Source organism: Thalia democratica, chromosome 6 (genome assembly GCF_965202585.1).
Source record: "Thalia democratica chromosome 6, ktThaDemo2.hap1.1, whole genome shotgun sequence".
Taxonomy (NCBI): Eukaryota; Metazoa; Chordata; class Thaliacea; order Salpida; family Salpidae; genus Thalia; species Thalia democratica.
This window is the reverse complement of record NC_139170.1, coordinates 5,978,871-6,003,180: the sequence shown is the minus strand read 5'-3', so window position 1 is coordinate 6,003,180 and position 24,310 is coordinate 5,978,871. Positions and strand designations below refer to the sequence as shown.

The following is a 24,310-nucleotide window of genomic DNA, read 5'->3' as shown; positions in this document are numbered from 1 at the left end:
TTAAAGGTAAAAATAAGTAACTTATTTAAGCCGCAAAATACTTGAATTATTTTATAGATAGGCATATTCTAAAATACTATTCCAGAGATTAAAAACTATAAAAGAATGAACAGTGAATTTTACACATAATAAAATAAATATTAAAACATAATTTCTGATCTAGTTTGAGGAAGTTTGACCGACTAGTTGATTATCTCACTTGAAAATTGGTTTCATCAACAGCTTCAGTTAATGCAGTAAAATTATTAATTTGAATGCTAAGATATATTATAAGAAAGTTAGTTGTAAAGTTAAAAAAATAGTTTTAAACTTTTTAAATTATACGTTTCGTAGTTGAACACCATGAAATAGTATTTGACTTGGAATAACCTTTAGGAATCTAAACCTTAATTCTAACAATTTATTTTTCTTACTTTAAATTCAAAAAAAAAAAACAAATGTTTTACAGTCAATTCTGTGAACAGAAAGTACTCAATTAAAAAAAAAAACTTTTAAATAGGTTAAATTTTTGTTTTGTAACTGTAGCGGTCTTTTTGATGGCTTATTTAATTCAATTTGAAAAAAAAAAATTCTAGCTGTTAGCCTATAAAAATTTAACAGAGGAAAAAAATGAAAAATTAAAAGCTAGTGTTGAACAACACATTCTAATTGCTAATATGTTTTGAATTAAGATAAAACAAAAAAAAAACAGTTGAATTAATAATTTAAAATATTTTAATATATAGATTTGTTAATAATAATAAATCAAGTTGGAAAATAAAATTGAGTTTGAGAATCCTTACATGAAAAACTTGAAGTCATTTCAAAAAGAAACCTCAAATCTTTACTCTTTTAAAACCAGAAAAATTATTTTTGAAATAAAAAGTTTTATGGTTATCAAGTTTTTTTTTTAATTCATACAGATTGAACAAGTAATAACAGAAATGTGTCAAACAAATATTTTAATCACTATGCTATAAAAACTTTTAGTGTAACGTAAAACTACAAATATAAACTACAATATTAACCAGATCAAAATAAAATTACTAACAACTTTAAAACATAAACCATTTAATAAATACAGTAGACTTCCGCTTTTAAATTCGCACTTTGAACAAAACTACAAAGTACAAACTTTAAAAGTTATTACTTTTTTTTTTACAAAATGAAAAATTCCAATATATTGTATGCAATAATGTTATGAATAAGCATGAAATCAACTAAAACACAAAACAAACATTCATTAAAAATAGATCTATATAAGCTATCTAAAATTATATTTTATTTGTTTTAATAATACTTATTTAGTAATAGACTTTATTTAAGTTAAATTTAAGAAAATATAAGTTTGCACTTTTTTTTTTTTTGGTAAAAAGTGCGAACTCAAGAGTGACTCTACTGTAATTAATATTTATTAGGCATTATGCAAACCTGTTGTAGAATAAATAACTTAATAAATGTTATTATGAAAAGATTACTTAAATACAATACAAACCAGATTAAATAAAAAATGTTTTAAAAGATCAGATGAAATAGAAAAAAACTTTTATAAAATAATGTCTGCTACTGAAGTCTAATATAATGTTAATGATGAGGTTCATGAAGGCTTGCAAGCTTTTCTAATCTGATTCTCAATTAATAAAATAAAGCCTCAAGTCACCTCCTTTGCAAATATCTAGATTAGATCTTTTGCTCAAGATGTTGATAACTGAACTGAAAGCTTTCTCAACAACATAGCTAAACGGAAAAGCTATAAACAACAATCTAAATGCCTCTCAAATGATATTTTTGCCTTAGTTTTTGTTGAGTCCAAAAGCTTTCATATCATTCTTTGGAAAAATTTACGTTAAGTTCAAGGTCAGTTTGTAAGTCTGATAAGGTTTCCTATAATTCGTTTACGTCAAAAAGATCTGCCTCGAAGGGATCCGTACTTTTATCTATATGATAGTATTTTTGTGTCAAATCGAAATTTTACTACTTAATATGTTTAAACCAGGGTTTCCCAAAGTGGGCGATATCGCCCCCCTGGGGGCGATTTTAATAAGTCGGGGGGCGATAATTTGTAAGGGGGCGAAAGGGTGGGCGATAACTAGTAAGGGGGCGAAAAGGGGGCGATTTTAAAATTTTTGGCTGTTTTAAAATTTTTACTTTTTATCCTGCTATTTTACTAGTTTTAGCTTGCTATTAAATATTTGACTCTGAGGTGGTAAAATTTAAACAAAAAAGTTTATTTTGTTTATGTAAAATATAGAAAATAAATCAAGTGCATATGACTCCTACTTTCAAGTAAATTATATATTTTCATTAATATGTTTTCTTATTTAGCAATCACATAGATCATAGACGATCGAAATCCCTCTCACAATTTTATAACCTGACATATATGTTATTTTGGATCACAAATCGTTTGTAAAAATATATGTTAGCTATTATTAACTATCACATCATGATATATCAAATTTTTTTTTTAAATCACAAAGTTAGACTAAGAAATAAAACTATACAGGGTTTCCAGTTTACCTAGAAACCTAGAAAAACCTGGAGTTTGACAATTTAGGCAACAAAAACCTGGAAAAATGTAGAATTTTTAACAGTTTAAACATATTAAGTAGTAAAATTTCGATTTGACACAAAAATACTATCATATAGATAAAAGTACGGATCCCTTCGAGGCAGATCTTTTTGACGTAAACGAATTATAGGAAACCTTATCAGACTTACAAACTGACCTTGAACTTAACGTAAATTTTTCCAAAGAATGATATGAAAGCTTTTGGACTCAACAAAAACTAAGGCAAAAATATCATTTGAGAGGCATTTAGATTGTTGTTTATAGCTTTTCCGTTTAGCTATGTTGTTGAGAAAGCTTTCAGTTCAGTTATCAACATCTTGAGCAAAAGATCTAATCTAGATATTTGCAAAGGAGGTGACTTGAGGCTTTATTTTATTAATTGAGAATCAGATTAGAAAAGCTTGCAAGCCTTCATGAACCTCATCATTAACATTATATTAGACTTCAGTAGCAGACATTATTTTATAAAAGTTTTTTTCTATTTCATCTGATCTTTTAAAACATTTTTTATTTAATCTGGTTTGTATTGTATTTAAGTAATCTTTTCATAATAACATTTATTAAGTTATTTATTCTACAACAGGTTTGCATAATGCCTAATAAATATTAATTACAGTAGAGTCACTCTTGAGTTCGCACTTTTTACCAAAAAAAAAAAAAGTGCAAACTTATATTTTCTTAAATTTAACTTAAATAAAGTCTATTACTAAATAAGTATTATTAAAACAAATAAAATATAATTTTAGATAGCTTATATAGATCTATTTTTAATGAATGTTTGTTTTGTGTTTTAGTTGATTTCATGCTTATTCATAACATTATTGCATACAATATATTGGAATTTTTCATTTTGTAAAAAAAAAAGTAATAACTTTTAAAGTTTGTACTTTGTAGTTTTGTTCAAAGTGCGAATTTAAAAGCGGAAGTCTACTGTATTTATTAAATGGTTTATGTTTTAAAGTTGTTAGTAATTTTATTTTGATCTGGTTAATATTGTAGTTTATATTTGTAGTTTTACGTTACACTAAAAGTTTTTATAGCATAGTGATTAAAATATTTGTTTGACACATTTCTGTTATTACTTGTTCAATCTGTATGAATTAAAAAAAAAACTTGATAACCATAAAACTTTTTATTTCAAAAATAATTTTTCTGGTTTTAAAAGAGTAAAGATTTGAGGTTTCTTTTTGAAATGACTTCAAGTTTTTCATGTAAGGATTCTCAAACTCAATTTTATTTTCCAACTTGATTTATTATTATTAACAAATCTATATATTAAAATATTTTAAATTATTAATTCAACTGTTTTTTTTTGTTTTATCTTAATTCAAAACATATTAGCAATTAGAATGTGTTGTTCAACACTAGCTTTTAATTTTTCATTTTTTTCCTCTGTTAAATTTTTATAGGCTAACAGCTAGAATTTTTTTTTTCAAATTGAATTAAATAAGCCATCAAAAAGACCGCTACAGTTACAAAACAAAAATTTAACCTATTTAAAAGTTTTTTTTTTTAATTGAGTACTTTCTGTTCACAGAATTGACTGTAAAACATTTGTTTTTTTTTTTTGAATTTAAAGTAAGAAAAATAAATTGTTAGAATTAAGGTTTAGATTCCTAAAGGTTATTCCAAGTCAAATACTATTTCATGGTGTTCAACTACGAAACGTATAATTTAAAAAGTTTAAAACTATTTTTTTAACTTTACAACTAACTTTCTTATAATATATCTTAGCATTCAAATTAATAATTTTACTGCATTAACTGAAGCTGTTGATGAAACCAATTTTCAAGTGAGATAATCAACTAGTCGGTCAAACTTCCTCAAACTAGATCAGAAATTATGTTTTAATATTTATTTTATTATGTGTAAAATTCACTGTTCATTCTTTTATAGTTTTTAATCTCTGGAATAGTATTTTAGAATATGCCTATCTATAAAATAATTCAAGTATTTTGCGGCTTAAATAAGTTACTTATTTTTACCTTTAAATGTCCGAATTTCGTTATATGAGAAATTATTATAATGTCAGGTTTCAGTTAAGATTTTAGATCGGTAACGTACGGTTCAGATCCTGTCAAATTTCGAACCGCTAAGTAACTTGAAAACTACTTGTGCAAAATATAAATTTAATTTTTTAAATTAATATTTTGAAATACGCTTTCAATTTGATTTTCCTAGATCACAATGATACTAAATCATATTATTACAATTTTTCTCGAGTTTTTTAAATTTTCTATATGTTATTTTTTTAAATTAGCAGCCCGCAATTACATTTGTTTAACGAGTTGAAACTAGAAAATATTTTCAGTAAACATGAATTGCTGGCTACAAAAGTTGTCCACCACTGACTTAAAAGTTTCATTAGTTTCACAACAATTTCAAAACATTAGTTTCACAACAATTCATATTTAAACAGGGTTGAATACAGATTACACGAGGCTTTTTAATAGTTAAGTATTTTAATACACTTTATTTGGCTTATATAAGAATAACTGTAAATTAATTTCCCTGTAAACTACTTTGAACACACCCCAAAAGTGCGTTCTTAAGAAGTACCAGACTAAATTACATTTCGAACACAACTTTTTTGACTCAAAAGTTTGTACTCAAGAGAAAAACTACTTTGTAAAATCGTGGGGGGGGGGGGCGATTTTTTTCAAATTTCTGAAAAGGGGGCGATTAAGTAAATGAGTTTGGGAAACCCTGGTTTAAACTGTTAAAAATTCTACATTTTTCCAGGTTTTTGTTGCCTAAATTGTCAAACTCCAGGTTTTTCTAGGTTTCTAGGTAAACTGGAAACCCTGTATAGTTTTATTTCTTAGTCTAACTTTGTGATTTAAAAAAAAAATTTGATATATCATGATGTGATAGTTAATAATAGCTAACATATATTTTTACAAACGATTTGTGATCCAAAATAACATATATGTCAGGTTATAAAATTGTGAGAGGGATTTCGATCGTCTATGATCTATGTGATTGCTAAATAAGAAAACATATTAATGAAAATATATAATTTACTTGAAAGTAGGAGTCATATGCACTTGATTTATTTTCTATATTTTACATAAACAAAATAAACTTTTTTGTTTAAATTTTACCACCTCAGAGTCAAATATTTAATAGCAAGCTAAAACTAGTAAAATAGCAGGATAAAAAGTAAAAATTTTAAAACAGCCAAAAATTTTAAAATCGCCCCCTTTTCACCCCCTTACTAGTTATCGCCCACCCTTTCGCCCCCTTACAAATTATCGCCCCCCGACTTATTAAAATCGCCCCCAGGGGGGCGATATCGCCCACTTTGGGAAACCCTGCCCTAGACCAACGAGCCACCTGTCTTAAGAAGGCTTGTTTAGTTTATAAATCTAACATGTATTGTGACGTAATATTGAAAATGCTTTCGCGGTATTTATCAAAATTGTTTGTTTTATTGTTACATAAAGCCAGTCTTTTTCTTGAAATGTAATTAACAGTAATTGTCATTACAGCTTATATTGTCTCTTAAAAAAATTTAAATTCTAAAACTATAACTAGTGATTTTTATTCGAAATTCCAGTTTTTTTTTTTCAAAATTTATCTTACCCCAGGATTCCAGGTTTTTAGCAAACCTGTCAAATGTAAAAAAAATTACTTCCTTACCAACAATTCTGTTTGTATTAGAACTTAGATTAGTAAACATAAATTCGTTTAATTCAAAACTTTGTAACAAAACAATGTTTCACTCGCTTGGACCAAATCAAACGAGATCATCAGTTGAAAAAAATCTGTAAAATTAATTTTACATAAACATGCAAGAAGATATTAGGCTAGTAAATTAACTGATAAATTTAATTAGGCAAATTATCCTATTGTTCTAGTTAATTAAATGATAAATTTCAGCTTAAATGAATTTCAAAGTTATAATTTTTTGCCAACTAATCTTATTTCTAATGCGGTTTTCAGCAGAAAACTAACGGAATCTAATAAGTTGTGAAACTTTTTATGCGTGGCTTCTGGCTGACACCAATAATAGTTTAAATACCTTTAAAAAAGAATTTGGAAGTTTAAATAAAAAGCTAAAGGTTATGTTATAAATAACAATGTTTTTAAAATTTATAAACTGACTTAATTTACATGCCAAGGTTTATAATAATAATAACTAAACTAGTTTTGAACAGAGATAGAATGTAATCTTTAATAGTATTATTACGTTATAATAATGAATAAACTGTAGAATTTATAAAACCACTTAAAATTTTCTTATAGCATGAAAGCTTAAATATTTTATCATACAAAAATGTTAGAGTTTAATATTGAATTTTTGGGAGCCGATCATTTCTAAACCCGCTATTCACTTCTAACCCGATCACTTATAACCCGATCACTTATAACCCGATCACTTCTAACCCAATCATTTCTAACCCGATCCCTTATAACCCGATCATTTCTAACTTGATCACTTCTAACCCGATCACTTCTAACCCGACGATAATTTCTAACCCGATCACTTCTAACCCGATCATTTCTAACCCGATCACTTCTAAACCGATCACTTCTAACTCAACCATTTCTAACCCGATCACTTATAACCCGATCACTTCTAACCCGATCATTTCTAACTCGATCACTTCTAACCCGATCACTTCTAACCCGATCACTTCTAACCCGATCACTTCTAACCCGATCACTTCTAACCCGTTCATTCCAACCCAATTTAACCCGATCGTTTCTTACCCATTCTACTTGTTTATGTTGTTTTTATTTTTAAACAGGATTTCATGCAAAAACAAGCTAGTCATAACAAAGTTAATAAAAAATATATTTTTCTTTTTTAGTTTCTTTAAAACATTATGATTTTAATGTGTTACGTAAAAAACATTGTTAGTATAAATTTTAATTTTAGTATTAAATTCACATAAGTTTAATTTATTTTGATTTCTTCATTTTTGATATTTCATCCTACACATAATTTCAATTTATTTTCATTGTTTCATATTTTTTGTTTTTTTCAATCTACTTTAACAGACGTTTTTCGTTAATCATATACAATTCACTAAATCTTTAACTTTACAATATTTTGAACTACAATTTGTAGGATTTTAAAGTAAGCAGTTATAAATATATTTAAGTTGGATCTTATAATAAATTCACGTGACTATAATAATTTTAACATAAGCAAATTTTAAAAAGTAAACCTTTACAATTGTAATATTCAGATACAAAAACTTTTATATTACAGTCTAAAAACTACATTGTAAGTCTGTTGTAAATGTTGTATTATTGCTGACTAATGTATTAACGTTTTATAGTAGATTAGTTTTAAGTTTCATTTTAATAAATTTTACAAATTGTTTTACAACTCGCATTGGCCTATTAAAATAATGGAATTCAAACAAACCCTAGAAGAATTTTAATACTTTTTTTATATTAAGTGAAAAAGCATGATTTTTAGGTATAACCTAGGTATTAAAACAAATATGTCATATAACAAACCGCAAAAGTATGTTACGTCGATTAAACGTCTTAATTTTACATCATTGATAAATTTTTTCTTAGTCCTATAGCAAAAGAAGTCACTAATAATTAAACAGAACTGTTTATTTGTATAACAAGTCACAGGTTAATCAAATCTCGCCCAGGTAATCTTCTTTAAAACCTTCACTTAAATCTAAACAATATACAAAATGTTTAAATTACGACATAAATTAGTACTTAAGTTGACAAAAATTAATTAAAATTTAATTTAAATTTCCTTTATTATGAACAGTAAAAATACCGTAAGTAAAAACGAAATAATAGTAAAAAATTATTTTGAAAGAGCGTAATAAATTAATTATAGTTAAATAAAATTCTACTACTAAAGATTACATTCTATCTCTGCTCAAAACTAGTTTAGTTATTATTATTATAAACCTTGGCATGTAAATTAAGTCAGTTTATAAATTTTAAAAACATTGTTATTTATAACATAACCTTTAGCTTTTTATTTAAACTTCCAAATTCTTTTTTAAAGGTATTTAAACTATTATTGGTGTCAGCCAGAAGCCACGCATAAAAAGTTTCACAACTTATTAGATTCCGTGAGTTTTCTGCTGAAAACCGCATTAGAAATAAGATTAGTTGGCAAAAAATTATAACTTTGAAATTCATTTAAGCTGAAATTTATCATTTAATTAACTAGAACAATAGGATAATTTGCCTAATTAAATTTATCAGTTAATTTACTAGCCTAATATCTTCTTGCATGTTTATGTAAAATTAATTTTACAGATTTTTTTCAACTGATGATCTCGTTTGATTTGGTCCAAGCGAGTGAAACATTGTTTTGTTACAAAGTTTTGAATTAAACGAATTTATGTTTACTAATCTAAGTTCTAATACAAACAGAATTGTTGGTAAGGAAGTAATTTTTTTTACATTTGACAGGTTTGCTAAAAACCTGGAATCCTGGGGTAAGATAAATTTTGAAAAAAAAAACTGGAATTTCGAATAAAAATCACTAGTTATAGTTTTAGAATTTAAATTTTTTTAAGAGACAATATAAGCTGTAATGACAATTACTGTTAATTACATTTCAAGAAAAAGACTGGCTTTATGTAACAATAAAACAAACAATTTTGATAAATACCGCGAAAGCATTTTCAATATTACGTCACAATACATGTTAGATTTATAAACTAAACAAGCCTTCTTAAGACAGGTGGCTCGTTGGTCTAGGGGTATGATTCTCGCTTTGGGTGCGAGAGGTCCCGGGTTCAAATCCCGGACGAGCCCTTTTTGATGTCAGTTAAAGGATTATTACGTCATAGCTTCGTCACAAAGGCATTATAAACTGTTTAAAGTTGTTTATCACGTGCCCGGCTAGCTCAGTCGGTAGAGCGTTGGACTCTTAATCCAACGGTCGTGGGTTCGAGCCCCACGTTGGGCGCATCTTTTTACCGTTTATTAACATCCATAGAAATTGTCTTTATTCATAGAGTATTTTTATGGCTTAAATAAATACATAAAGCTTTTTGGTTTTAAATTTAAACGAAAAAAGACGACAATCTATGGACCTTGTTTGGAGAATACTTATTTGTGGCAATGACAAAAAGCTTTTTTATTCGGCTTAATTCTTTATTTTTAGCAATATACATAAGCAAAAATTCTTATTGCGTAATAATTATTATGTTAATCAAAATATTCGATCAAAAGTGCATTGTCCGGGAATCGAACCCGTGCCTCCCGCGTGGCAGGCGAGAATTCTACCACTGAACCAACAATGCTTGTGGAAATGAGGGCATTATTGCGTTTATAAACTTCAATTACTATTTAATGATGGTATCTGTTAACGAAATGCTACTAAAAGCATATGTAGTAAAATGAACTTGTTTTTGTCTTGTTTCGTAAAAGCAAATATGTTGTAATTTTCCTTATTCAAAAACAACAGCATTTTACTTTGGCTGACCTATAATTCTATTTATAAAGTGATTAGCAACTGATTATGCTAACTAAAATTAGAGAAGTTTTCACAGCTAACTGTAATAATTATTAGTTATACTTATTATAAGTAAATATTTAATGTTTTTGATTAGAAGTGTTAAATTTATTTTATTCACATTAAAAACTTAGGTAAAAGCACTACTACATTTCGATTAAAAAAATATAAGGGTTGATCATACCAATTCGATCATCAGATTACAATCTTTCGGTAGACTGAGACCGGTTTCGTCATGATTAGGACTTATAAGTCAGTCATAACCGAAAAAATTGCAGTCTTCAATCTACAAACGGTTAATACATGCAAGCATGAAGCAACCATCTACAGGACGAAACCGGTCTCGGTCTACCGAAGGCTTGTGGTCTGATGATCGAATTGGTATGATCGACCCTTTCGTTAAACTTAAGCTTGTCTCAAGGCATACAAAAGACCAGGCTTCTGCTCTGAACTTTCGCTGATTAAAAAATATCAGCCCACAAGTTTGTATTTTGTGTATGTAAATTATAGTTATAACTCCACTATTATTGCTTTAAACGAAAAAAGTAATTATCGAGGAAGTTTATTAATTTAAATACAAGCTAAATAAAAATAAAAGCATTACTTTTAACTTATAAAAAGGTTAAATTTGTACTATATTTTTTAAACTTAACCCTTTTATAAATATATAAGCTTAATTAGTTCATATTGAAAACAAAACTATCAATTCTATAGACTGTTTAAATCATAAAAAGATATAAAGCTTTAACTGTTAATTTGATAGTGTTTTGTTAAAAATTTAAAAAGAAACCTTATAAGTTAGGTATACGTACTAAAAGAATTTCTGTGAATATGTCAACTAAAATGTTAACTATTTTAGAAAACTTTTAATTAAAGTAAAAAAGGGATTTTTTGTTTTAAACAAACTTAAATTTATAATTAGTCTTAATTCAGTAACAAAGTATTTTACAAACTTTAACTTACAATTATTACTTTTTGTAGCAGCTTTTTCTTTTTGAAACTCGAAGTTTTCATCTAAAAAATTTACAAGTTCACACACAAACAATTTCTGAAAACAAATATAAACCATAAAAAACTAAACATAAAACTATTGTACAATTAAAAAACGTGAATTAATTCGATTTCTATGTTCTAGCACAAAAATTATTTTCAAAATTTTATGAAAGAAACACTATTTATAACCGTTGACTCAATAAAAGTGCAAAATGAAAATGTAAAAAACTAAAACAAATTTAACTTTACTTTTTTCTATTAGTTTCTTAAATTTTAATTAGTTTTATACACTTTTCGTTTTATAAAAATCTTTGACCGAATTTTACAAGACCAAAAGGGTTGAAACTTGAAAATGAAAAACAAAATAAAAATTTCACAAATGCAGCTGCTTAATGTATCAAGGTACTTTACTAGATAGTTGCAGATACATAAATAACCTTCTTATAACACCTATCTTAGTAACAACATTCATGAATTAATGCTTAAAATAAATCTTTTAAATTATATCTTATACTAGAGATATTGTATCAAATTTAATATTTATCTTATTTTCACATGTTAAATTTAAAAAGCAGCTAAATGAGGGACAAATAAAATTTAAAAGTATTTGAATGCTAAATGCAAACAAACTTTTAAAAAGTGTGACAGGAGCGGGATTCGAACCCGCGCCTACATTGTAGACTGCGACCTGAACGCAGCGCCTTAGACCACTCGGCCATCCTGCCAGCTGACAGTGATCGTGTAGACGAGTATATATATATATAAACGCATAAATGACCTTTTCTTATCGAAGTTTATAATTGCATTGTAATAGCAAATTACATATTTATTCATAATTAATAAAAACTAAAAAATGACAAAAACCTTTTATCTAATTAATTTTAGCCAATATTTTGAATTTTGATTTAGCAAGATAAATTCAGTTACTTTAAATTAAAAAAAAACTTATTTTTTTCATAATATTTTTTGACGAAAAAGTAAATATTTTATTTCAAAACAACCCAGAGTATCCTAAACTTTTAAAGGCACCATAAAATATTTTTTTCCAAAACTAAAGTTTAATTTTTCTTCAATATTTTAATTTAACTATCTAAACTAAATACATAAATTTTCAATACCTTGAGAAATTCCAACACTAAACTAATAAAGTTTAACTTCAATCATAAATAATTAAAAGCAAATAAAATATTCTAAAAACTTGGTACGAAATCTATATTAACATTATGACGTCACAGATGTTTGAAAACCTAGCTAAAATAATTAACTTTTAATAAAAAGTTTTTTTTTCTTCATAAAACTTAACTACTAGCATACGGTGCTAAAATAGATACACATACTTATAACAATAATTTGTGGTTTACCGTACAAATATATTAACATTCATAAGTTTAAACATTATTACTACTTTCTAACAAATATACGTTGCAAAAGTAGATTAATTATATATCATGTTAGGTCTTAAAATATAAAAGTTACTTGATTAATGGATGCTAAAAAACACTATAGTTAAAAAAGCTTTAACTTTTAGTTTCTAGGTATTTCTAGATTTACTTTATTAAGCTTTAATTATAAACTGTATGTAAAGCTTAGTTTAAAACTACTAAAGCAAAAAACTCAAAAGTTCTAATAGATATTGAAACAAATAAAAAAACACAAATTTTTTTTCAGAGCAATTATTACTTATTTCAAGGATAAGTTGTTATTAGCATAGTTCTTAGCTTAAAAGATTTTTAAGTAATAAAAAAGGTGCTCCCGGTGAGGCTCGAACTCACAACCTCCGCATTTCTCCGATACTGTCATATAAGTACGGCGCGCTAACCGATTGCGCCACGGGAGCTACGCCTACAAACACGAAAAGAGACTATATAAATGTCAAATTTTACAAGCATCAAGAAAATTGAGTTCTTGATTTCCAAAAGTAATTTACTAATAACTTTATTTATAACTTTTTACTTATGCAAGTCTTGAAATGAACATTTTAAATATCCTAAAGCATTTTGAAAAACTGTTTATTTAAATTAACTTTAGGTAAAACTTAGATTATAATTAAAAATGTAAAATAATATTTTGACGTAATAATAGAATAACTATGTTTAAAGAAAGTTAAAGCTTGAAATTTATGAATTGATATGTTTTTTAATGTTAGAAACTGCAAGAGTTTAAATTAACAATTGTGTTATTATAGTAATAATAACTTTTGTTTTTTTGGGAAAGCAAAATATATTACTATTTTATTAAAGCTTTTTATTACAATTTATTTATATGGGTAATCATAATTTTTAATTTTTAGTTCACTCAAACATTAAACAGTAAGTTTTTCTGATGTTAATCAACTTTAATTTAAACTTTAAACTTAGACCAAGGAAAATTTTTAATTTCTACTACATTTTAAATGTTATTGTAGTATACTTTTTAGTTTAAATTGGCTTAAATTAAGTCTTTAGAGATAAATTTTAGATCAAAATATTTCAATAAATTGTTTATCAAATGCAGTGCAGTTTGTTCAATTTTATTACTATTGAAATAAAACTATACTTGAACTTGTTGTTTGTAAAAAAGTAAACATATTTGTTTAAAATCATTTTATTTAATCAAATACTTTCCTACTGTATAACTTTTTATAGCTTAATTTACTTTTTCCTCTAAACTTAAATTTCGATTTTTTATATTGAAAACAAAAAGTTTGAAAGATGCTATTGAATTATTAATTAACAATATCTACAAAGTACTTTGTTCATTGACTAAGTTTTTTTACATTAACATAAACCTAAAAATAAATAATGATTTTACAATGTAATGTAAAACTTAAATGTGTTTATACTTGGTAGTTAAAAATATAATTATAAATAAAGATAAAACTATTATTTGAACAGAATACTCATTTTTTTACAGCTGGTTTTCATACAGCACTTTTGCTTTTTTGGAGTAAATATAATAAACTTATCTAGTTTTTAATACAAATTCTATACTTAAAAAAATAAAATTTTTTAAAGACTTTCAAGAAAAACCCAAAATACAAGTAGAACAAAATTTTGCATTTCACAAGATTCCTTCACTAGGCTAGTGACCTTAAGTTTTAAAAAAATCTTTAATAGTTTTAAAACTGAAGTTATAATATACTTTAATTTTTGTAAATGAAAAAATTAAGAATAAATTAAAACCTTAGTAAAAAAGGAATTTTGTTATAAAAAAAAATGCAAAACATAATACTAGAAATAGAATGCTTTTAAAACTGTAGCAGGAAATAAAACTTGAGATAAGCCATAAGGTAGTTTTTGCAAGGTTTTTAACTTTTTAGTCTTTAATTCTCAAGACTTATTTTCAATTTTCAAAACTGAAAAGAACTGATAACTATAAAAAAATCAAATATATGAGAGCAACTAGTTATAAACTTAGTAAATATGTGCAATTAATTTAACATTTATCTACTTTAAACTAAATTAACCAACTTTTTCAGTGTTTGGATTTAATTTAAACTAATTCGTATAATGTACATATGATAACTCAGACACACTGCCATTTGAAAGTAAACAATAACAAAATCTATTAAATTGGTCATAACAGAAACTTAAGGTTTGAATTATCTACAACTATAATGGCGTTTAGTTGATATAGATAAACTTATTTTTTACTTCTAGAGGTATTTTTTTGAGAAATCTAGTTTGACGGGGCCATATCTTTTTTAGTTTCTTAAAAGGGGGCCTTAAAAAAAAAGTTTTGGAAACCCTGGCTAGCACAATGATGTAAGTGGAAAGAACTAGTGTTTTAAAACTTATATACTAAATATTTTCATATAATGATAACTGTGGTTGATATCTAATATACACCTTACTTCAATCTAATGTAAAGATGACAACTATGCATTAATAAGCAAAATTATCTTAGAAGCCAAATTCATGAAATGTTAATGCTTAGTGTGTATATTAACTTGATGACATTTAATCTAATTATCCAGTGCTAATAGATGTCATAGGGGTGGGCAACTTTGTTAGTCAACCTGATAGATTTAGTAATAAAGTATTATGTGGTCTTTTTGAAAAAAATTGTTATAAAAACTTAAAAGCAAAACTAAAATAAAATAGTCATTTAATTTGCACTTATGTAACTTAACTTTTGGCAGGCCCATGTTGTGTCTTAAAAGAGGCCAAGATTTAACATTCAATATTAATATTTTCCTTTATTTAAAAGCTTAAAATATAATTAAGTATAATTTCATTTTAACATTTGAGATACAACTAGTTTTGTAAAACTATTCTAAAATAAACTAATGAAAAATCAATTATTTTCTCAGAAATTCAAAAAAAAAAGACCAAAAGTCCATATTCTAAATTTTTTGTGCTAATACCTTTAAATTTTTGCAAATGTCTTTTAAATGTTTATTTAAAATAGTATCGTACCTTGTTTATGACTAAATGATTTTGTAATAATTGAAACCAGTAACTTATATATATATATATATACTTAAATAAAGCAGAACAAAAATAATAAAATAAAACCTTATTTTTAAATATCAAAAAAAATTGACTGAAAGAACTTGAAGCAGTTGCTTAAATATGTGAAAGAAGATGTACTTTAAAATAAATAGTATTTTATGTTCTCATTTTAAAAAGAACCTAAGTGACAAGCTATGATATATTGTATCTCAAAGTTTACATTTATCTTCAAAAATCAGTAAAATGCAACAAGTAGCTTGCTAAAAGTTTTACATACTAAGAGCAATTTTTAAGAAAATATGTTAGACTCTTTAAAACCTTACCTTAAAAATCAAATGAAAAATAAACTAAATGGTAGTACTTTTTATTAGGCCACTGGAAAGTCAAACATTTTTTCAATTAACATTGGCCTTTGAAAGCTCCAATTGTATGCTATAAAATATTTTTATAACAAGAAAACATTTAGTTAATTTTATTATGTATAGACAGCTTACTAAAATTTCTTATTCAAACGCATGAAGGTAAAATTTTTATTGCCAACTTTAAAAGAATACTAAAAAATAAACTAAAATTGTATTTTCATGAACATTTCTTAGAAATTAAACTCAAATTCTTAGGAAGTGTTCCTTGCATCATAAGAAAAAATTGTATTTTAATACTATAAAAGCACTTAATGACCAAAAAATAGCTGTACAATTTTTGAATTTTTTATTTTTTTAGACACATTTTAATCAAAATTTTGTAAAAGTCATACAAAACAATTGGTAGCTTCCAGGGTAAAATTATACTTATTGTAGCCTAAAAACATTGGAGATGATAGATTTCTAATGAAATAGTCCTTTTGCCACTTTTCTAAATCATTCGATGATTATGTATCAAGTTATCTTACTTTGTACCCTTATACCTCAAAAACTTATTTAAATTTCAGAAATTTTAAAAAGTAACTGCTAGTTTAGTATAATATTTTTGAAATGACATTAACTTTTATAAAAAATGCTGTACAATACATTAACTCTCAAAACAAATTTTTATTAAAATGATTGATTTTATCTAAATAATCTTAACTTAAAGATGTTTTACTTCAACTATCAAATTACTGTTAATAATTAACAATACTTTTGATTGTACTTTTGAGTGCATTGTAATAACCAAGTTAAACTTTACTTTAACTTAAGGTAACAAAATATTATTAAATACATATTTTTGATACAACTTTTTATACATTCTATCAGACAATAAACTGTGTGTTACTCTAAAAAAATTAAAAAAACAGATAGTTGTACAGCTGCTTTGCTTGGCTTACAAAACTCAGCACGTGGTGTTTTAAAGCTAGCAAAAAATAGATATGGCCCTAAAAAAGAAACATCTTACCTACATAAATTCTTTTACTTAAGGACACTTTGTGCTGTTCTAGTAATATCAACCTTTTTATGGATTCCTAACTTTATTTTTAGCTTAAAGTAGAGCTAATTAGATGTTTTGCTATTAGAAACTTTTTGGTGATATTTAAACTTGTTTTTTATAAAATAAACCTTTTTATAGAAAACTTTTTTAACAGTCTGGCTCACAACACAAGATTTATTTGATAAATCTACCCCAACCAACTGAAAAACTTCCCACCTTTAATTTAGGCAACCTCTAAATTTCTTCCCACCAAGAGTTTTTTGATTTGAGAAAAAGATATTCAAGTATTTTCAAGATTTTTTTATTTAAAATTAGAGGGGTGGGTAAAACTATGTCCGATGTAACACACCAGCTCACACTGAAAACATTTGTTGTGGCAAGTTTGAGAATCCTGTTCCCAGTAAATAAACATATTCTTTGAATAAACTCTTAACATTTATTATAATTTTTTATATTGCATTTTAAAATTTAATATTGCATATACTTTTGACTTAGCTATAAACTAATTGGATTGTGGTTTAATCTAAGTTGTAGCTTCAGTAAATTACCAAGATATCTAAACAAATAGTAAATATTTATTAAGACTTTTACCAAGTGAGTGTTTGGCATGTTCATAAACACTAAGGGTTCTATGTTTATAAAGATAGATTTTAATTTTGTCAAACTAGATTTAACTAAATAAGAGCGGTTATAATTATTGTAAAACATAACAGCAAAGCTATTGAACATTTTATAAACAATTAAGAACTTTTTGTATAAGTGTTGGCCACTGATTTTTTCATCTCAAAGAGTTTTCAAACACATTATTATCATTATGAACCCCTACACCATCAGGCCACAAATTTCTCTCTGGGTCTTTACTAGTATTTGAGATATCTAATCTAATAATAAAATAATTAATCTAAATGATATAATTGTTTTTACTATATATAATCATCTATCAAAAAGTTTTGATAACATTTATAAATACAACTACTCAAAAGGAAGAAATTTTTATATAATTATACCATCAACAACTTACTTGTTAGATTAGGTGAAAAACTTGTTTTCCATGATTATTTTGTTTTATCATCAATAGTTTTATTTCTGTCATTGAAGAGATTTTATGTTTTTTAAGTAAATTTTCCTTTTAATATGCTCATTCATTACACAATATTATGAGAAAACTATGTTATGAAATTAAAATGCGAGTGCTTCAAATATTTTTCTTAAACTTTTATAGACAAAAACTTAATTACCAGAATTAAAGTACAGCGTAAACTTAGCGGTTGTAGTAAATTGTAAATAAGCAGTTGTAGTAAATTTGGTAGAACGTCAACTAAACAAAGTCGAAAAACGAAATTTCAAAGAATAAATTCCATGAAATTAGGTGTCTTAATAAAATGTAATTTCTACATAAGTATGTTTAACTTAGAACGTCAAGCGTTCCGTTCAGTATTGACGAACTAAGGTCCAAAAAAAGTTCGAAAACAACTAGACGTGTTAAAGCTCATTTATAACAGTTAAGCTAAGAAAAAATAAAAATAAGCCGAAATTAATAAAAAGTATTCTGGTTTAATAAATATGGAATTTAACATCTGCATCATTTTAATTGTTAATAACTACTTTTCTTAGTAAATCTCGATTAATATATCGATTTTCTGTTCAGCTTCCGCTAGTTATTATTTACATTTGTTGCATAACTAACGTTAAAAGGGAAAATAAAAACAGTTATATTTTTACAATCAAAAAGCGAAAAATTAAGTTTGAATTTCTATTTATAAATTAAAAATATATAAAAATTGCATAATAGTAAACATAAAGAAATTAAAATCAATAAGAAAAACTACATGTAGATAACGACTTTTGTCAAAGTTTTATAACTATATACTAATAAGTAAAACTAAACTCTATAAAGTTAACTAAAACTTTGTTTCAATGATAATCTGTACTGTTTTTTAATAACATGAAATGAAAAAAACAACTTTTTTAAATATATAAAATTTCTCATAAACATAAAACTACTGTACATTCAATTGAAATATGTTTTAATTTTGAGAAATGTAGTATATTATTGAAACTTCTTGCAAAAAAACTAATACGCTAAGTTTTGTCTGGTATCACTGATACCAGATCATCAGTTATACAGAAAAAAAGTAACGAGGTTTAAAGGGATTGAGACCTTGAAAAATTTAAAAAATAATCCCTATATCTCTAAATAAGTTTCTTTTAAAGAACTGATTGCCTTTTTTGCACTAAAGATATATGTTTGTTTGTGTGTACTTTTAGAAGTGTTGCTACTGTTTTTTACTTATTTTTTAATAATTTAAACAGTACTGATAAGATAAAACGTGTGCTAAAAATACTGTATTCAGTATAACATTATATATAGCCTGTAACTTTTTTTATGTAGTAATTTAAAACTAAAGTACTTAAAAACAGATTCAATTTTTATATTTTAAGTATAAAACTGTTCAGATGAGAACTGTAAACAAATTGTTAATGTACTGCAAAATATTTAAATTAAAAATACAAATCAAAATTCGTTGTTATGAAAACATTTAATATTGTGTTTTTATTTATTTACCACTTAAGTAGTAGGTTGGAAACCACAAAATTTTTTATTTCATATACCTAAATAACAAATCAGTTTTTCTATAACTTTATAAACTTAAATTATTTTATATATTTACTTTCAGTAACTTAATTTTTAAACGTAGTTAAATAAATGTAGTTATTAAACACTATAACTTTAATGGTTTATTTCCATTCCATTCCAAAAATATTAAACCGCTAAATATACATACTAATATATCTCATTAACCTTAATATATTCCGAATTATTGTATTAGCTAAGTATTTAAAAAATAAACTTTGAAATATAAGGCTGTTATTATTTTCTTAAGTTGTAAGTAAAAAATTAAAACTACTTTAAATTCGAGTATTTCCAACTTTTTTAAATCTTAAAGTTTGTACATACAAGGTCACTAGTTTTTTTAATTATCTTAAGTATAATACTTTTCCGTGAATAATTCATTAATTGCTTAAACTCAACTTTAAAGCTCCTAAGTAACTTTTTATCTTTAGAGATAATCATAAATAGCTTTTTTTCACTTTGCCAAGTAAGTGGTGCATTAAACTGCTTAAAAACTTAAAAATAAAATTAAAAGTGTTTTCAGTTGTGAAAATGTGCGATGGAGTTTAGTTTTTCAAAATTAAAAAGATTCAGATTTCCAAAACCCAAAAAGTTCAAATTTAAGAAAATTAAACGTTTCAAACTAAAAAATATAAAATTAAGTTCATCGAAAGTGAAACTTAACCAATTCAATGTTTTCAAAGTGTCAGTTGTAGTCTTCAATGTTCTATTTGGTGTTAGTTTTTTTCTATTACATTACTTAATTGAAAAATTATTTAAAGGATTTTGAAAACATATTTGAGTTAAAAAACATGTTTAATAAAATTAATTAAAACTAGTTTTTACAAGCATTTCAAAAGTTAATCCTTTAAAAAACGTTATTAGTTTTATTATTTTAATAAGATCAAAGTTTTATTAATTAGTTAAAAGTATTAAGTTATTTACTGCAGACTTTTTTTTATATTAAATAATAAAAAACTTATTATTCAGCTTAAAACGAAAAAGATTTAGTTATTAATAAAAATACTATTATTCGAAATAGAAATAAGTTTTAGTATAAGCTATTTGGATAAACAAGCTAAGAGTTACAAGAGAAACCAAACTTTCTTTTTTTTTGAGCGTATCATTAAAGGCTTCAGATCTAAATTTTTTATTTTAAAAATTACTTTTTTTAATACAGTAGTTTTGTTAATTGTAAAGTAATAACTAATTGTGTGGTATTTGTTAGAGAACACTAATTGACCTGTTGCTTATTTTTCGTTTATTTAAAGTTTTACTTGATAAGCGCAACTTGTTTTCGTGAATTTTATTTATATAACAAACACTTAGTTAAATTGTTATTCAAAGTGTCAATATATTTGTATACATTTATCATTTTTACCGCTTAACATAAGTATTTCGCGATTAAACGTGTTTTCGCCACAAGTTACATTTTTCTTTCGCTTCCTAATTAAACTAAACACAAACTTTTCGCTTACAAAATTGTCACCTAGTTTTTAACCGTCTCGTCCCTTGAAAGTTTTCAATTTGTTTTGAACGAAATCGCTATGTTTTTCTCAGACTTTCGGGTTAGGTTTCGGGGGATTCGGACTGTCAATTATGGCGAATTCGGTTCCTGACGCCCCGAAAGTCTTGCCAGAGGAAGGAGATAACAGTGAAGAAGAATTTTATTGTAAGAAAGTTCATTTATACACATGATATAAACGTTGAAATATTGAAAGTAATAATTAAAAGTACTTAAAACAGTTGAAGTAGTTGAATAGAAAAATTAAAAAGCTGATAAGAGTTATGAAAAAAACAGGGACAAACATGGTAAGAAAGTAATAAAAAAAATTAAATTTTTAAAGAGAAAAAGTTAACAGTTATACTTCTTAGAACAAACATTAAGTTGTAAGAATTAACAAAAGGAACAATGATAAAAGTAACTAAGAAAATCATAAATTTTATTTTGCTTTTTACAATACGAGACCAGTCATGCCTTTGTAACAGAATTTAAAAAAAATAATAAACTAAACAAAGTTCGTAACAAAATATTAAAAACTGTTATGTTAGATATTTAGTTTTAACTTAAAAACTGTTTTGAGTTTTGAAAATTTATTACCTTTTCATAGTGAAATCACTATCTATTTTAATCAAGTTTTATACTCAACTATTTAAACTTTAAGTATCGAAGTTTAATACTTCCAATTTTTACTTACTTTACAAACTTTAAAGGTGGCAATAACTTTTCTAAGACTTTGTTTTGATATTTTTTGTTACAAGATCCATTTAATTACTAAAAAAATCAACAAGCTTATGGTCGTTTAAACAATCGAAACTTTTAAATATGAAATATTAAAAAACTTTATTATTACAGTCGCAGTCATGCAGGCAGTTATTGGTTTTGTGATATTCTTTCTGGCCTCCCTGGGGTGCATCGGGGCTTTTAAAGAAAAAGCAGATTTCCTAAAACTGGTATTTTTTGTTTTTTATAACTGTTTGTAGCAAATAAGCTGTTGTTAAACAACATCTTTTACTGTTTTTCTTTAGTCTGTTATCCTAATTTTGCTTTTTACATATAAGAAGTAAACTTGTTTCAAAATCTGAAATAAAAGATACTCACAATACGATTTACACTTTAACAATAATAAAATCTACTATTGTATTTTTATCATCCGAGTACTACAGTTTTTAAATCAAACTAATTGTTTCAAGTACATTCAAGTCGTGTTGCTGGCTGCTAAAGTTATTCACAAAAAAAATTTTTTTTTTGTTTCTTATTATCCGAGTATTAAGCTTTTTTTTAATTTTTTTCTTCAGTACATCCAAGTTGTTTTGCTGGCTCTCGGCGTGCAAATTGGATTTTGGTCGTACAGACTTATGAAAATCAGAAGTGTGAGTATTAATTATATTTGTTTGGTGTTATTATTATATTAACATGTGAAGTATAATACGTATTTAGTTTAGAAAACAGCAACAAAATGTAAATTCAAAAGTTTAAACAAACATCAATATTTTTGAAATTTTTAAATTAAATTTCGGCAAACTTTTGCTTCAAAACGACAAAATTCACAAATTATCAAGTATTGTTATTTTAGTTTAGAGTTTTATTAGTTTATTTAGGAATTGAAACTCGTTTTGCTGCTTAATTAAATTTTTATGCGGTTTTTTTCTAGATAAAAGAAGTTCGGTACGAAGAAATGAAAAGAAGAAAGTTTTTGGAAAAAATAAGATATGAAAGCGACAAGCGAAATCTACTGCAATTAAAAGTTTGCTTCAAAAAAATATGCCTTATTATTATAATAAAACTTTTGTTATTGAATTTTCTTTTAATATTAAGCTTAATTCACTGAAAACTGTGTGTAAAATGAAACATTACATATACCTTAAAGTTACACGTTTTTATTGAAAACCTTAAGTTAGCTAAAGTTTTACAAAAAGAAAGTTTCTCAAACAAGTAAAAATCAACTCTTTATCACCACCTAGCGGATAAAATATTATCTAGTACTCGTGCTGCGGGGTCGTGGACGACTGGGTGTGTTCGGGCCTTCCCCGTCGCTTGCCCACTTTCGCGTGCAACTGCACCGGGCAGCCCCCCAAAGTGCAAGCCGCGGAGTGCAAGCAGACTTGGGAAATCCCCCAATGTAACTACAACGGTACGTTCGGCAACAGTTCCGCTTGGGCGAACACGACGATATGGGCGAAAGTGAGTTTTGAGATTATTTTTTCTTGCACACGTATATGAAAGTGTTTTTTAGAAATTATTTATTTTCCGTAAATAATTAAAACAGTTAATTCAACTTTAGATCGCACTAATGTTCAAAAAGTATATAGTAAGTTTGCTGCATTATTACACATAAACATAGAAGTGTTATATTTTGTGTTAAAATGTTAAACACTTTAGTATGATTAATAAACCTATTTTTAGTTTAGGGTTTATAAAAAGTTTTAAAAAATATCTAAGATTTCAAGTTATTTGTGTTGTTAAAAAGAAAATTTCAAATCGCAAAAAATCATAAGTTATAATATTAAATGCTTATTAACACTTATACGGCGCACAACCTTTTATTTAACTATAATATTTTTTAGTTAAATCTATTTCTAACATGTATATTTTGAGGAAATAGGCAGAAGCAAGTTATTAAGACAAAATTTTGTATAAAATTTTAAATCAAATAAATACTGTTCAATGCAGTTATGTAAATTTTACTTTTAGGTATTAAAAAAAACTACTACCAGACACAGTAGAATTAAAAAAAAAATTTATCATAAGACATTAAACCTGAAATAAATAAATTAGAGCAAAAACGACAAAAAAAATTTTATGCTATTTGTCATAAAACTTTTATACTTTTTTGCTAAAAAGAAACATAAATCTCTGTAATTTTCTATATTATTAAAAACATTGTAGCACGTAACTATTTTCAAACTTGATAAATTCTGTTTTCTCTCTGAAACTATTATTCTAAAAGACTTAGCCTACAAACTTAGACAAAGTAGGTTTTTCATTTACTTTTTGTTATAATACTCATAATAAACTGTTTAAACCTAATAAAAATTTTTACTTTGAATTAGCGTTTTTTACTGTTTTTGTGTATAATGTAAATAACTATTATTTTCTATTTGTAATATTTTTTTTTGCACAGTTAAAAAATATGACATGATAAAACAAACTTAGCTTTCATTTATATTCTAAAACAATAGTTGTTTAGTCTTGCCCAACTAGAATGAGGAACTTTGAAGATGAAAGTAGCAAGATCATAGCTGACTTTGTAATTGTCCTTCTAGTTGTGCAGGTAATATTGATACTTAATTTTAATTTTTTCATAATATCTCTCCGTGTATTGTACATATACAGTAGTTAAGGATATTTAATT

The 24,310-nt window shown here is 25.6% G+C and overlaps 5 non-coding genes across 5 annotated transcripts; 2 read left to right on the top strand and 3 right to left on the bottom strand.

Moving 5' to 3' along the window:
• The first annotated feature begins 9,235 nt into the window (after nucleotides 1–9,235).
• Nucleotides 9,236–9,307, top strand: Trnap-ugg (transfer RNA proline (anticodon UGG)). Its single transcript has one exon. It is a non-coding gene; the product is annotated as a tRNA-Pro (tRNA).
• Nucleotides 9,308–9,388: 81 nt separating this feature from the next.
• On the top strand, nucleotides 9,389–9,461 carry Trnak-cuu (transfer RNA lysine (anticodon CUU)). Its single transcript has one exon. It is a non-coding gene; the product is annotated as a tRNA-Lys (tRNA).
• A 266-nt stretch (nucleotides 9,462–9,727) lies between these two features.
• Nucleotides 9,728–9,798, bottom strand: Trnag-gcc (transfer RNA glycine (anticodon GCC)). The gene has a single exon. It is a non-coding gene; the product is annotated as a tRNA-Gly (tRNA).
• A 1,847-nt stretch (nucleotides 9,799–11,645) lies between these two features.
• Nucleotides 11,646–11,728, bottom strand: Trnal-cag (transfer RNA leucine (anticodon CAG)). The gene has a single exon. It is a non-coding gene; the product is annotated as a tRNA-Leu (tRNA).
• Nucleotides 11,729–12,750: 1,022 nt separating this feature from the next.
• Trnai-uau (transfer RNA isoleucine (anticodon UAU)) lies at nucleotides 12,751–12,840 on the bottom strand. The gene is given in 2 exon segments: nucleotides 12,751–12,786; nucleotides 12,803–12,840. It is a non-coding gene; the product is annotated as a tRNA-Ile (tRNA).
• Between the last annotated feature and the right edge of the window lie 11,470 nt (nucleotides 12,841–24,310).